The following is a 15,048-nucleotide window of genomic DNA, read 5'->3' on the forward strand; positions in this document are numbered from 1 at the left end:
ATTTTAGGCACCTATTTCCGACTTTTTAATTGCCTAAAATCCGGGCCCTAGTGATAACATTGCCCATGTATTTGCAACATATCTGTGAGCTCATTATTTTCCTAATAATAAAGCCATTTCGACTAATTAGATGACAACTCTGACAGTAGTTTTGATTAACGTCCATGCTCATTTGATTTTTTTTTGTCAATTCCAATTTCTAACAAATCAGCGCAAATTTGAGCAGGACCGATTTCAAAAATTTCAAAAAAATTAACTTATTGTATCTTCATTGTCGTACACATTTTACTAAGGTGATTTTGGCTAAAATTCTTTAGAATAACGCATACTATCACATGTTAAAAGGAACGCCTCAACTTCGAAAACGCACTGGGGATAGATAGCCACTACCGCCAGTATCGCCACTACCGCCAGTATCGCCGCTACCTATCGGCGATACTATTCTCACTCACGTCACAAGGCTTGCGGCACATCCAACTACGCCACCAACGCCTACTGCGATAGGACAATCATTTATAATGACCCTGTATAAAGAGCCAAATCAAGTGAAGTTCAACTTAACTTTATACGAAAATGTTAGTTTTAATAGACAAATTGATTTTTTTTTTCTAATTCTAATTGCCATTTTATTTACAGTCCCACTAAACCGTTGTCTCCCCAATTTCCTTGTAACAATCTAAATAATGAGAGTGTGAAAAGCTTTAAATCGTGTTACGGGAATATTAACAGTTATTATTATTATGATTAGTTTGTGAGATGGCTATTTAGTGCTCTGCCTAGGTTTCACAATCAAATAAAAATAAGAACAGAAAAGAGAACATACATTGGAAATTACGGTTAATGTTTGTTTGTAAGTGTGTGAAAAATGGCCATTTTGACTTAAAAAGTGAAAAAAACAAAAATAACAAATAATAAAGCACCTTTTTTGCATATCGTAATGAAATTGGCACTTTTTTACACGAAAAATCGTAGAGAACGTAACACCTTTTTACACGAAAAATCGTAGTGAAAGTAATACTTTTTTGCATCATTTTATTCCATCTCCTTGGAGATGATTGTCAAAGCATACCTACCTATTTTTTATTTTTTTTTGTAACTTTTCATACATCCTTTTAGACCAAATTTCTCAATTTACATCGATATGCAAAAAAAATGGTCTGTACAACACGTTATGAAAGTCTCTTTTTTCCACTTATTTGCTTGATTAACTCGGGCTACGCTCTCGTTAATCAAACTGCAAATTCATGAAAAAAAGTATTACTTTTATAACTAGTTGTACAAATAACTATTAACGAACTTGAGTTATCAAAAATCCTCTCATTAATATTTTGAGTATATCTTACGTCAACGGCAAAAGAAGTCCTATCACTAATTTCCTAAAACTTGTTCTTGACTAAACTATAATAAAAAATGACTTTTCTGCACCAAGGGTGTGCAAAGTTACAGTTATTTTTCGTTTAACTTTTTCAGAAAAAATATTTTTTCCTGAAAATACGATTTATATTAACGTATCCACATTAAAATCTCCTTTCAAAATCTCTAATGCTTCTTGTATGAAGCACTTATACTCGCACCCCTGGATACAATGGTTATTTCATTATAATTTGTGAGGTGTCTTCCTGGTGCTTTGCCTAAGTCTCGGATAAAACTAATAAATCCTGAATAAGCTTTTGTGTGTGGACAAATTCGTTTTAATTTTACTTTAAAACAGATTTATACATTCAATTATTAATTAAATTGTTGTTGCTTTCATGCCTCTCTGGTTTCTTAATTTTAAATTTTAAATATTTCATATTTTCTTGTACAATAAAATCCACTTACATCTTTTTGAAGATTACTATCAGTGTGTTTGAGCCAATTTTATTCAAATTTTTAATTTAAAAAAACTATAAGGTAAACTATGAAATATTTTATTTTTAAATTTATAAATTACTTCGATTAAGACAAACCAGTACTTTATCAGAAACTATGGGAGAAGTAAAAACAGACAATATTACAGACAAACTAAACTTCGTCCAGCGAGAGATTGGGAGATTTTAGATTGTATTAAATTAACCCAACACTACAAAATGCACTAGAATAATACATTAATTAGAGCTACTCCTTTCTCTACGTAGAATTTAATGACTTTTATGTCAACCAATCTCTCGCTGGACAAACTATACAAAGATGTCCTTGAAATTTTAAAAATATATTCTCTCGTAATATAAAAGAGAAACTTGTTCTGCTCAATCCTGAATAAATCACGTTTCATCAATACTTCAGAAACGAATATAATGTGTGCAAACATTGTGTAAAATTATAGGAGGGTCGTCTCTTGTCGGCTCAGGCCGAAAAATCGTATTACACAATTTTTTTCGGCCACTTTTCAATCTAATACACACAAAGCTTTTTCATACACTCATATTGTCTTTCGTCAAAATTGGATTTGCTTTGTGTGGTCAAAGATACCATCTCAGAGCTGTCACATTTCCCACGTATTATTATAACAACGTATACGCGGCAATAACAGTTCTTGGACTTGAAAATCGAATCGAGCTTAAATTGGGGCATCATCGTTGTTGCCGACAAGTACGAGAAACGGGGGCAGTTTGTCAGTCATAATGTCAGTTCACCAGAGATCTTTTTCACCTGGACTGAATAAACAAAATGAAGTTGTCGCCTTCGAAGGTAGTGTCGAGAAATCAGTCTCAAAAAATTAAAACAATTTAGAATTTAGATTTAGTGAACATTTTAAATTGTTGACACTAATCTGGACAACAACCAATCTTATAAATTGGTCCCTTTTATCAACTAAGTATAAAATTTTAAATGTGACGTTTACCTCTAGGTTCAATATGTATACTGGGTGCCCCAAAATTTGCGGAACAACGTAGTAGTACGATGTTAAGTAGTCATTAAGAGATCAGGTAAAAATGTTTAAAAAAATCAATCTTCTTTTTTGTAGAAGATATGGACCTATTCGTTACACTAAATGTGGCAACATTTAAAAACATTCTATGCATCCCAATAGTCTGCAAATATTTAATTTTTGTGGTATCCATGGAAATGAGAGGGAAAAATCAAAGCCGTGTTGCCATACGCTGTTTGAGGTAAAACGAACATAAAATTACTACTTGGAAATGCTGGAAATAATGGAGAAAATAATTGCAAACCTGATCACAATCGTTCAAAATTATGAGGCCACTGGCTAGTAAAAGACAAATAGACAAAAAATTTTTTATTATTTAAAATAAATGAGATCAAAGCTGCACCTTTTGGGCCCCCATATCTTCAAATCTAAGAGGTATAGAATTTTTTAATTATTTTTCTCGTTATTTTCTAACATGAATTGACATTACCTCATTGAGTTGTTCCGCGAATTTTGGGGCACCCAGTATAATTTACATCTGAAATAGTGAATAAGTCAGAAAATACATGGGATCGTACTTGAGCGACCATTGAGGTTTTTTTATTGACAAGCAGTTGATAATTTTTTAAAATGTAAACAACCCCTATCTTGATTTGCAAAACTCCAGATTCTACCCTACAACAATAGATAATGTCAAAATTTCGTCAGAAAACCGACATGTGTTTTCCTAAGCACGATCTGGGGCCATCACCAGAATGTATGAAAGTGTATTTCTTTATCTTATCTGTATTTGCACCAATAAACCTCTCACAGGTCGAAATCTTTCGGAATCATCGAAATAATTCGGATTGTGCTGAAGGCCGTAAGATATCTTGTATTGCCTCGTGGCCTGGTGTTGGAATTTTTTGCAAAACTTTGATCGATTTCTTGTCGCAGTTTACATTGGACGTCTGGATTATTTGCCAGTTCGTACAAGAGAAAACTCATTACCACCGTATCCATCAGCGATGAATCCAGCACCGTGTGCAGTGACATCCACATCTGTGAAATCGTCGTCCTTGGACGTCTCCTTCAGTTGCATCAAAATATGCAAGTAATCGTTGCCGACGATATTTCTTTCGCGGTATCTCAAAGTGACTATGTTTGTAACTTTTTCTTCCGCACTTTTCGCTGTGAACCTAAACGCAAAAAAAAGTTACTCCAAATCTCTCGGACCTAGGTTAGATACCACTCACTGTACAGACATGAAGTTTGTCAAGAATGGAAACAAACGGAGTCAAAAGCACGAACAATGTTAACTGATTAAAATTATATATAAAATTTGAAATACTGAAAGCATGTACTCGTATTTAATTATTATGTCCAGAGATTACTAACGTAATCAACGACGAGCGAGTGAAGGGTGGCAGCGGGCAAGAAAGAGAGGGCTTGCCGAAATCGCCGAAAGTGAGGAAACAAAGGAGCAAGAGAGAAAGAGAAGAGAGTAGAACGTCTGAAGAAGGAACGAACCCATTAAGAAAGAGTTCCAGAACGGGAAAATCCCTAAGTAGAAGCGAAGAAGGAAATAAAAACAAGGAAATGGATAAACGGGGAATGGGAGAGGGGAGAAACTAAAGAAAAGTTTTTAGAAGAAGGAGAGAAGAAGAGAAGACGACCCGGGGGAAAAGGTACAAAGAGAAGGTGAATATAAAGGTAGATGGACACAGAAAATGGAAAACGGAAAAGAAGCACAAAGGGGAACCTAAGAAAGAAAATACGAGAGAGAGAGGATAAGCAAAAATTAGGGTACTATATGTATTGGAGTATAGCGGCATTATAAGTAAAAAAGGAGAAGAATTTTGGGACTACGTAATTCGAGATAGTGTGCCTGGTAGAAACATGGGTTGAGGAACGGAGCTGGAAAAGAATAGAAAAGTCGCTATCGAAACTACAAGTGGGAAGATCTAGGGGCAAAAAGAGAAAAGAAAAAGGGAAGAGCTGCCGGGGGAATAATAACAGGGGTGAACTTGGGATTAAAGAAAAGCGACAAGAACGGTAGAAGAAGAAGGACGCATGGAAAGAAACGTTCATATAGGCAATAAATGCTGGAAAATAATGACAATGTACAGTAAAAAGGTGAAGACAACGAGAAGACGTGTCGAAGACGCAATGAAAGAAAACAGGAAAGAATGTATGGTCATGGGGGTGGGGGACTTCAACGGGAGAATAGGAGAAACAGGAGCAAGAAATTGGGGAGCGGAGAAGGGGGATGAGAAAACAAAATCCAAAGACAAGGTGGAAAATGCAAAAGGGAAGAGACTGATGGAATGAATCGAAGAAAATGGATGGGAACTATTGAACGGGAAGAAACAAGGAGAGGAAGAAGGGTAATGGGCATACATAGGTAGCAGGGGGGAAAAAGTGATAGATTACGGATTAGTAAACGAAGAAGCATTGGAAAGAGTAGTCTAAGAATTCAAAATAGGAGAGAGAGTAGAGTCAGACTATCACCCGGTGGAAATAAGTATACAGGGTGTATCAAAACGACCGCACCAACTACTTGTAATCGTATAAAGTAGTGAGAGGAACGTCAAAAAAAATAATACAAATGTTCTGATGCTTTTTTGTTTTTTCTTATTTTTCAAAATTTTGATTTTTTTTTGTTGACATATACAAGCACATGATTAATTGACTAAGATTCATTCAAAAATTGTGTAACAAAAATTTTAAATTTCGGTTTTTAAAAAGGCAAACGGACTAAAAGAAAACTAAAGTAACGCTTAAGGTATAAGATTATATGGCAGCACTAAAATTATCCGAATAATGGAAACCAATATTGGCGTTGAGATGGTTGTCTCGGCTCGTGCAGCTGCATCCCTTTTCCTTGGTTCAGGGCAGGGATTAAAAATTTGTGATAGAACATGTTTTTGATGTTTATTGTAAATTTTGCGATGGTAACGAAATTCCCTTTAGTACTTTGTGTCTTGAAAACAGTAAAGATGATTTGTAATAGTATTGTAATATTTAATAAATAAATATAATTTCATCGGTACGCATTTGTTTTGAGGCCGGCTCTGGAATTCACAACAGAGAATTGCTTGAAGCATGATTTATGGTTGGGCCGACCGCCTACTGCAATTGCGACAAAAGGGACGTTTATCTCCGGTCAAATACTTTTAAAGGGCCATATAATCTTATACCTTAAGCGTTACTTTAATTTAATTAGTGAATGTTATTGCAATTGAACGAGTACTCCGTCTAATGTACCTAATTGGAACAAAAAAAAATTTTTTTCAACATTTTTGATTAAAATTTTCTAAATTTAACACGCTGTAACTTTTAATTGAAGCTGGGAAAAAAAAAATTTCCAATTTTTTTATATTCTTCTCCCTGTATTCTGTACAACTGCTAATAGTTGGTGCGTTCGTTTTGAATCACACTGTAGAAAGAACAAACGACGAAGAAACCCGGAAAAGGAGGAGACCATAAAAAGCAACAATTGAGGAGTAGGATGTGGAGAAGATGGCGGCAGAGCTGAAGGAAGTAATCCACAAAAAAGAAGGTGACTGTCAGAGGAAAAAATGGGGCAGAAAGTAAAAATGGGTGGTGGGACAAAGAATGTCAATAACTGAAGAAGGAAGCGGTGAAGGCGTTGAGAGAATGGAGGAGAAACAAGATCGACAGAAGCAGATTCCTAGAAGGGAAAAGAAGATACAGAGAGAGCTGTAGAGAAAAGAAGAAGCAGGAGAAGTAGGCAAAAGAGATAAAGGAAATAAGAACAGAGAGGGTGGTATGGAAATACATAAACCGAGAGAGAAAGAAAAAGAAATCAGTGAGCGACGAGGAAATAACAATGCGAGAATGGGAAGAGTACTGATGAAAGGGAGAGAGGAAGAAGGAGAGGCAGGAACACAAATGAAGGAGAAGCTGATGGCGCGGAAGAGGTGGAAAGACAGATAAGGAAGCTGAAAAAGAGAAAGCCACCGGTGAGGGACGGGGTGCAGAAATTATTCTCCTGAACACGGGGTATAATTTGTATGCATCAGTCTTGGGCGAAAAGATGAAGAGAGAGATCTAGGAAAAGGGAGTGGTGCCGGACAGCCAAGCCGAATTCAGAAAGGGAAAGAGCACTATGGACAATGTGTACATCCTGTACAATTTAGCAAAGAGCGAACTGAAGAAGGAAGAGGGAGGAGGTACCCACTGTTCGTAGACTTCAGGGCGGCGTTCGACAAGGTGAACAGAGAGAAAATGTTAAATATATGAGAGAGAGAGGAATAAGCGAATGGCTGATGCGGAAGGTCGAGGAGATAATACGCGAGAACAAAGAGTAAGCGAAAGAGGGTGAATGGTTTGAGGCGACGAAGGGAGTGAGACAGGGCTGCCCGATCAGCCCCCTGCTGTTCACGATATACGCGGCGGACGTGAACGAAATGTTGAGGAAAGCGCAAGCGAGAGGGTTGTAGTGGGCAAGTAGAAAGTTTGGAGCCTGGCGTTTGCGGACGACATGGTGATTTTGGCAAAGGCTGAGAAAGAGAGAAATGATAGAAGTGATGAGTAGCCTGGGAAAGTAGGTGAGGAAAAAAAAGTTGGAAGTGAAGGTGGACAAGACAAAAATTATGGTGTTCAAAAAGAGAAAGAGGAAGAATGAGGAGAGCGAGTGGTAGTGGGAAGAAAGCAAAATAAAGAGAGTGAAGCGAGTTCAAGTACACCTTCAACGGAGCCACGGACAAGGAAGGCATAAACCGCACATTTTATTTTATTTTCTTATTATTGAATCATATTCCAAGAACTGATTATTATTTTTATTGCTTTACAGTACCAATTTATATAAAATGGAGATTAAACATGTTTTATCATGTAGTGACTTAAAAAGAAGTTGCTTCTAAGAAATATTTTATTTGATGTTTTATAATTATTCGGAAGTAGTTCTTTTATATAAAATTGCATTAAAGTAGAAAAAAATAAAATGTATTTAAAACTGTGATAATGAAATAAAAATAAACTTAGTCATTAGTGATTTTTAACAGGATTAAAAACTTTGAAGACAAAATTTGAAAAGAAATTTTTAATACATACTGCTGTTGTGTATTTTAAGTGATATGAATACTATAATTTCTAATCAACTCAGCTATAATCAGTCATACATCAAACGATCAGTACCAGTTATTGTTCTCGTTTAAATAAATTTGCTCTTAAATAAACAACTACTTTGCCTTCAGTTAACTCCCAGACAAGCAATTTTTTCGTGTAAACGTAACGCATTAACTCGTAATGAATTGGGGAGCTTTATGAGCTTTCAGATGACGAAACAACTGTTTTTTAAATAGACGGGATCGTGAATAAATTATTTTGTTCCTGGGCCGGGGGTAAAAATAACAATGCTTCGTTGCTGTCATTGTGCTTATCTAACGACAGCATTCTAGATGTTTTATTAAAATGCTTTTACAAAAAGCACAATATATTGACGTGACCATTTTCATTCTAGAAACATATATTCATTTGAAATGACATCGACTTTCGCAACTTACTCTGCACAAAAAAATTATAAATAATACGTAACAAGAAACCAACCTAAATTTGATTTCTGAAAACTCATAAAGTTAGGCGACAATTCTGTTAGTGTTTATATTTTTTGTAAAAACAACACCAAAGGCAATTTGTTTTCAAATTATTTCTGTGTGAAAATTTAATCCCTGCTGTGGGTAATTTGTAAACGTAACAATTTTAGTTTTTGCAGGACTTAGGTACATTAATCAAGATGGCGTGGCACATTTATATGAACTCGTAATCCAATTATCCGGTATTTTGAAATACATACAGACTATTATGCTTTCGTGGAAAAAAGTAATAACGTGAAAATACCAACAGAATGTGGTTTCACAAATCGTTCAGCCGTCTTTTCTGCTATTATCCTTTCCAACTTTCTCTGTCAGTTTATTGGAAATGAAAGTATCGGATAATGTGAATCCTTTATTTTCATATAATCGCAAAATTAGCTTTTCAAACCGTTACTATAGAATGTTATTGGAAACGTGAGATGCTGCGGAGCAATGAAGAAATACTGCAGGTGTTAAGTAAATCACACCATAATCTACCAAGAAATTTATGTAGCTCAGTGCTTTAATATAGCAAATTATTTCAGGACCATTAACTTATCGATTTCCATATTTTGGAGAAATAAAGGAATAGTAGAATATAAAGCAAAACAGACCCACAGTTGTTCTTCTACATTTTAATTCAGTTTACTTTTATTTTTTTATTACCACCACTCGTCTGCAAAGTAAAAACACAAACAACGCAAAAAGTGAGGTTAGATTTAAACAGCTGATCAGTCATCTGTAATTCGTGGTGCGTTCATAATCGACTCTTCAACGGTTACTTTGAGGATAAATTTAAAAGAACACCCGATAGTACTTGGGATTATAATACATGCTGCGTTCGGGCGTATAAATTCCCACTTGAAAAAAAAAATATAGGTACACATGTTGCAGAAATAACTATTTATTATTTATAAAAACACCAAAGTTTTCTTATTACGAAGTAAGAAAAAATTATATGAATGTGAGCAACAAAAAACATTCGAGAAAAATTTAAACATTTAAATTCAACATCCTAATGTAAGATTTTTTTTTTAATTTTTCATTTTATTTTAACGAGTCACTTTTAAGGCTTATTGATATAACTGACAAGCCACTAATTGAATCGTTGGCTTTGTACACCGAAAAAACTGAACAAGTTGAAAATGTATTCAATTCTATCTTTCACTAATTAATCTGATTGTTAGCTTCAGATCATACTAAGGAGCTTATTGAACAAAGCAGTTCTTATTCCCGCAGCGAAATTTTCAGTCGTTTCTCCCATCCTCTGACAGTATTTTGTAACTTATGTTCCACATAGTAAACTTCATTAGCAACACAGAGACAACCAATTGTGAATTCTGATAATTTTGAAACATACAATTTTCTATCTTTGAAAAAAATATACATCAACACGAAAATCCAGGTTCGCATAAAAATGATGAGATTCTCCTCTTGTAATAAGATGAACGCCCCATCACACACTCGTTTTTGGTAATAAGTTTTCTTTATGCTTGCAATCCTGTAAAACGCGTGAAGATCGAAAATTCTAAGAAGTGTTAGCTCCCACCACTCTGTGTTTGTCCAAATAATCACATCGATTTAATTTGCATTTCGTCAATCTGATATTTCAGAAAGGGAGATCACTTACAATAGATCCCAGTAACCTCATTCAGCAAATTGATTTGCTGCGCTTCGGCAACTCGTAATCTGGCCAATATATTTACACTGCGTGGTGCGTGGTGGTCTGATGTCAGAGACATACAACATATTGCTCACTTAAATTCTGAATTTCTTAAATTTGTTCTGAAAGGGGCGAATCGTCACTGTGCCGAAGAAATGATGCGAGTCGAGAAAAATTGTTTGCAAAAATATATCAAATCCTGAGGACTGCTGAAAAATTAATGATCCTTCCGGAGTAATTAGTAAACTAGTCTTTATCAGATGTTGTAGTATTATGAAAACATTCTAAATTTTGTTCTTAACTTTACTGTAAATACTTTTGTATTGGAATGGGAGTTGTACGAGTATGACAAATTCGTTATTTGAATTGATAAATAAAACATTATCAGCAATGATATAATAAGTGGTATGATTATTATTCGTCTACGGCAAATTCCTCGAATGCAGTTGCTCGAAATCAAATGCTCGAAATCAATTGCTCGAAAATGAAATTGCTCGAATGTAACTTTTCTCGAAATACAAGTTCCTCGAACGGCAATTTCTCGAAAATGTTTTGCTCGAATTTATATGGTGGAAAATGTTTATCATTGAAGTGTAATTTAATTACGGACTAGCCGTAACACTATTCCTCAGTTCACGATGCCTTAGTTCTGTAATTTGTTTCAATAAATTGTAGTAATTGTCAATTTGATTGATTACATTTACTGATAGAACCATATCGCTAATTCAAAAATAGTAGAGCGATGCAGGCAAATTTACATGTGAAAAATTTTCATAGCTAACTAGATGAACACCATTTTGTTCCACACTGCATAATATTACATAAAACTTTGTTTTTTCACGATCGGGAATAGAAATCAACTTTTCGGATGTCAACATCGTCAACAAGTAGAGCATTTTCTCCCTAGCGAGCAAATATTTGCAAATACTTGCTCCCTAGGGAGTTTTCATTTTTTTGACAGTTGTGACAAAAATCTAATGGGAGTTTTCATTTTTTTTGACTGTTGTGACAAAAATCTAATTGTGTTGTCAAGGCAACTACTAATTCCATTAAATTCATCGAAAGATGACAACTCATTTGTCATCATTTTTTTATTCTTAAAATTTGAGATTTTTGTGCTGTTTCTACTCCCTACCGTGAAAAAAATAGTATATATACTTCTGGAGAGAATGCTCATTTTTCCCTCGGTGCTTTGTAGCCAGAGGGCGAAGCACCTTAGGAAAAATCATGCATTTCTCTCCCTCGATATATAATATACTATTAATACACACTTATTTTATAATTCATAAATTTTTGATAAATTTTTAAAACCAAATATAGCAATTTATTATTAAATTATAATGTTCAACTAATAAGAGTATGTATTTATTGAAATTTATAAACGACATAAAACTGCATAAATAGTAGACATTTGACATATTTCTTAGAAAAACTTGACATATTCATGTGTATATTTGAAATATTTCTTGTGCTTAAAAATCCGAACTTTAATGATAATTACCTTCGAGCAAAACATTTTCGAGAAATTGCCGTTCGAGGAACTTGCTTTTCGAGCAAAGTCATATTCGAGCAATTGACTTTCGAGCAGCTGATTTCGAGCAGTTCGTTTTCGAGCAATTGAATTCGAGCAATTTACCTAGAACCATTATTATTTATCGATGATATCTAGGAGTAAAACCGAGATACATATTCAACGTATTTGTAGAACAAGTTGAATATGTTGGTCACGTTTCACGAGTCATCGATTATGAATCTTATTTCGAGTTTATATTTAATCCGAGGATGTCATGAATGAATAAACGAGGTAAATCTATAAACAGTCGCCACTGGCATCGCTTTTTGATAACTGTATTTTTTGGAAGCGACTAACTACCTTATATCGGCGACGTCTCCCCAATGGTTGGTATACATTTTTTAAGCGCACCTATAATTGTGCAATTTGAAGAAACATAGGTATTAGGTGTTAAATTTGACAGATATCGTTACAGTTAGAAACGGAGCAAAATAAGATGATAGATTTTTTGTTTTCTTCTTATCGCTTTGATATCCTCTTACTATTATATTTTAGCCAATTCAAATGATTGCAAAGGAGTAGATTATATTGTAATAATATTTAATAATAGCATTTATTAATATTTATTTTATTAATTTTTCACATGTTTCATTTTAATTTCTCTTTGTATATTCCACTTTTAAAATCATATTTACATATCAAGAATATTAATTTGTGCTGCTCAGACCTTATTATACTATAGTAAAAAAAAATGGTCGCCCGGCGCATCCACCATTTTTCAAATATTAATTAACTTACCTATTATTATTAATAACAACTGAATACAGTTTATCATTAACTCTTAAAATATGGAAACACAATGTTCTTGTTAAAAAGAAGGATTAGTAAAACGAAACAACCAGAAAAGATCTACACACATTATTAAAAAAAAATTTGTTCGACACTGTCAAAATTTGAGATTTTCTCCTGTGTGAACGGATTTTGATAAATGTCACAACTTGTGAAAACGAAACGTCAAGCTAATTTTAAAGATTTTAAGCGATTTGGAGTCTTTAAAGGACTCGTCGAACAAAAAAACGTTGTATTCAACTCGGCTTTTTTTGGCATGAATGGACCAGTTTAAAACGCGAGTGACACGAGCATAGTTAGTAGTTGGAGAATTTGTTTGATTAGTATTAATCATAAAGACAACAGATTTCTTCTTAAGTTCCTTATAAGGATATAGAAAATTGACCTGCCTTCCAGTGGTACAGTAACCGTCCTTATTGGCAGAGAATGGAACTTTATTCTTGAAGTTTATTATGAGATTTTGCTTCTGTTTAAGCTGCGATAAAACAAAGATAACTAAACTATTAAAGAAAAAATTTCTATAACAGCATCTTAAAAGTTAAATATTATTCAAAAAATTACAGAACCTTTGAAACGTATCTTTCCCTTTATTTACTTTACTTCACGCCGTGCGGTAAAGTAAGTTATTACCTGTTTAAAATACATGGAACACATAGGACAAACGGTCTGTTATTTTTATTTAATAAATCAAAAAATGATCGAATAATTCATGCGAATTTGAACTTTATATTCCTTTATACGTTTTTTAATATTACCCTATAAATAAATATTGACTTACTTTTTAAAATGTATATTAGTTAACTAAATTCATAAAAATATTACTCCAATTCCACGTTCGCGTAAATAGATATAAGTGATATTATAAAATTATAATTTTAGCAAACAATTTACAATGACAGATTAAGCATGACAGATCATCTACCAAATAAACCCTCCTCTCCCTTTGAATGTTAAAAAAGAACATAAAGTATGTTTGTATTTAAATTATTCGAACTCTTTGTGTTCCTGCTATTTCAAACGTCTCGACTGAAGCCATAAGCTTCTCAACTTTTGTCGACTTCCCCAGCCACAACATCTGCAAGTGATGCCTCTAACATCCGAGACGAAAACTCGCAACATAAAGAAAAAATATAAAAACAACTCACGCAATGCAAATTGACACTCTGCTCTCAAAAAGTTTGCCACAAAGAATAATTAATTTCATTATAATGAATGATAAGAGACCGAACTGTGGTTGGCTGAACTGCAGCGAGTTTTCACTTTGCGGCCTCAAGTATTAAACAGTAAATGATGGATTAACAGATTTTATCAGTTGAAAAGTAAATATAGGTACACTTGAGTGGGTGGATAATTTGGGAAAATTTAATTTCTCGCCAAGTTCGATAAAGTCGTATTAAACGCAACAAGTAGCTAATAACACTATTCCACAACAACCTCATTATCTTTTTTTTTATTTCAGCAACTGTTGCTGGGGAGATTACAGAAATAAAAGTATCGAAACTTCGTGACAGGGGTGTCGTAAATACTTCAATTAAAAAAAAATGTATTATTTCAGGAGAAAAACTGTGTCTCATTTGAACGAAAATTCATAATTGATTTTATTAAATGTTAATAGATATTTATACACCAAATGAGTTAAACCAATGTTTATTCAAGAGAAGAATGTTTCGCGCTTCGCGCTCTTGAGCTAATTCTTCGAATGAATAAACATTCGTTTAACTCACGCGGTTTATACAATATTTTATTCAATTTTGCGACAGACAGTTTCAATTCACGAATTATTATGAATTATGTAAAATACTGCAACAAAAATTAAGTCTGTGACAGTGGCAACACTTCCGTGACAACCATTTTGCTATAAACAATTATTTTAGTGTCAATAATTTTCGTGAAAAATGTCGGAGTCAGAAATATGCGACGAAACGAGATTTTTGTTCCGGAAGATGTAATGAATGAAGCACTAGAAGCAGTAGGCAAAGTAGTGCCAGTAAAATCTAAAATATTGTACGAAAAAGAGTATAATTGTTTGTGTAATTGGAGAAATAAGAAGAACGGCCGGGGGTCGACGTGAAGATAAATTTGGCTTATATTTCGGAGCTATCAAAATCTGTAAAATCATCTTAATTGTGGTCATACCGTTCACAGCTGACGAAAATGTTATTGATTAAGGAAAATGTCGATATAAACAGGTTTGTGGATGTTTATCTACAGAATTTGTGCTAAATTAAGGTTTGTAGATTCCATCAAGTAGAAACATTTTTGAAGCAGCATTCTGTAGGACACAGGGCAAAGAAGTAGAAGGTTTTGACACGGGAAGAACAAGTTCTACATACATACGAGTACATTATATATCTGTTCTTTAACAAAGACTGAATTAAAAAAGTTTTAAATCGCTAGTGAGTTAAATTTTTTTTAACTCACTCTACCGAATAAACAATTGTTTACCTTGGTTGTTATGAAGTTGATAAATACAGTTTAAAACGTCAGAATTGAATAAATAACGTTTAATCTTTTGTGAATTTATTTAACAGTCAGTTGCACTAATCAATAAATTCTAAACGTTATGTTCCTCTGTAGGGTCGTTTTGTTACAG

At 33.9% G+C, this 15,048-nt stretch overlaps 1 protein-coding gene across 4 annotated transcripts in view; it reads left to right on the top strand.

Moving 5' to 3' along the window:
- LOC138122670 (oxytocin receptor-like) overlaps positions 1-15,048 on the top strand; it is a 206,748-nt gene that overhangs the window by 153,672 nt on the left and 38,028 nt on the right. The window contains exon 1 of one of the 4 annotated variants that reach the window (XM_069036925.1): positions 13,824-13,973. The exons of the other annotated variants lie outside the window; for them this stretch is intronic. The gene's annotated coding sequence lies outside the window, so the exon portion shown is untranslated. Of the gene's footprint in view, positions 1-13,823; positions 13,974-15,048 lie in introns of those variants that run through there. 4 annotated transcript variants of the gene reach the window in all.

This window comes from Tenebrio molitor, chromosome 2, assembly GCF_963966145.1.
Source record: "Tenebrio molitor chromosome 2, icTenMoli1.1, whole genome shotgun sequence".
NCBI lineage: Eukaryota > Metazoa > Arthropoda > Insecta > Coleoptera > Tenebrionidae > Tenebrio > Tenebrio molitor.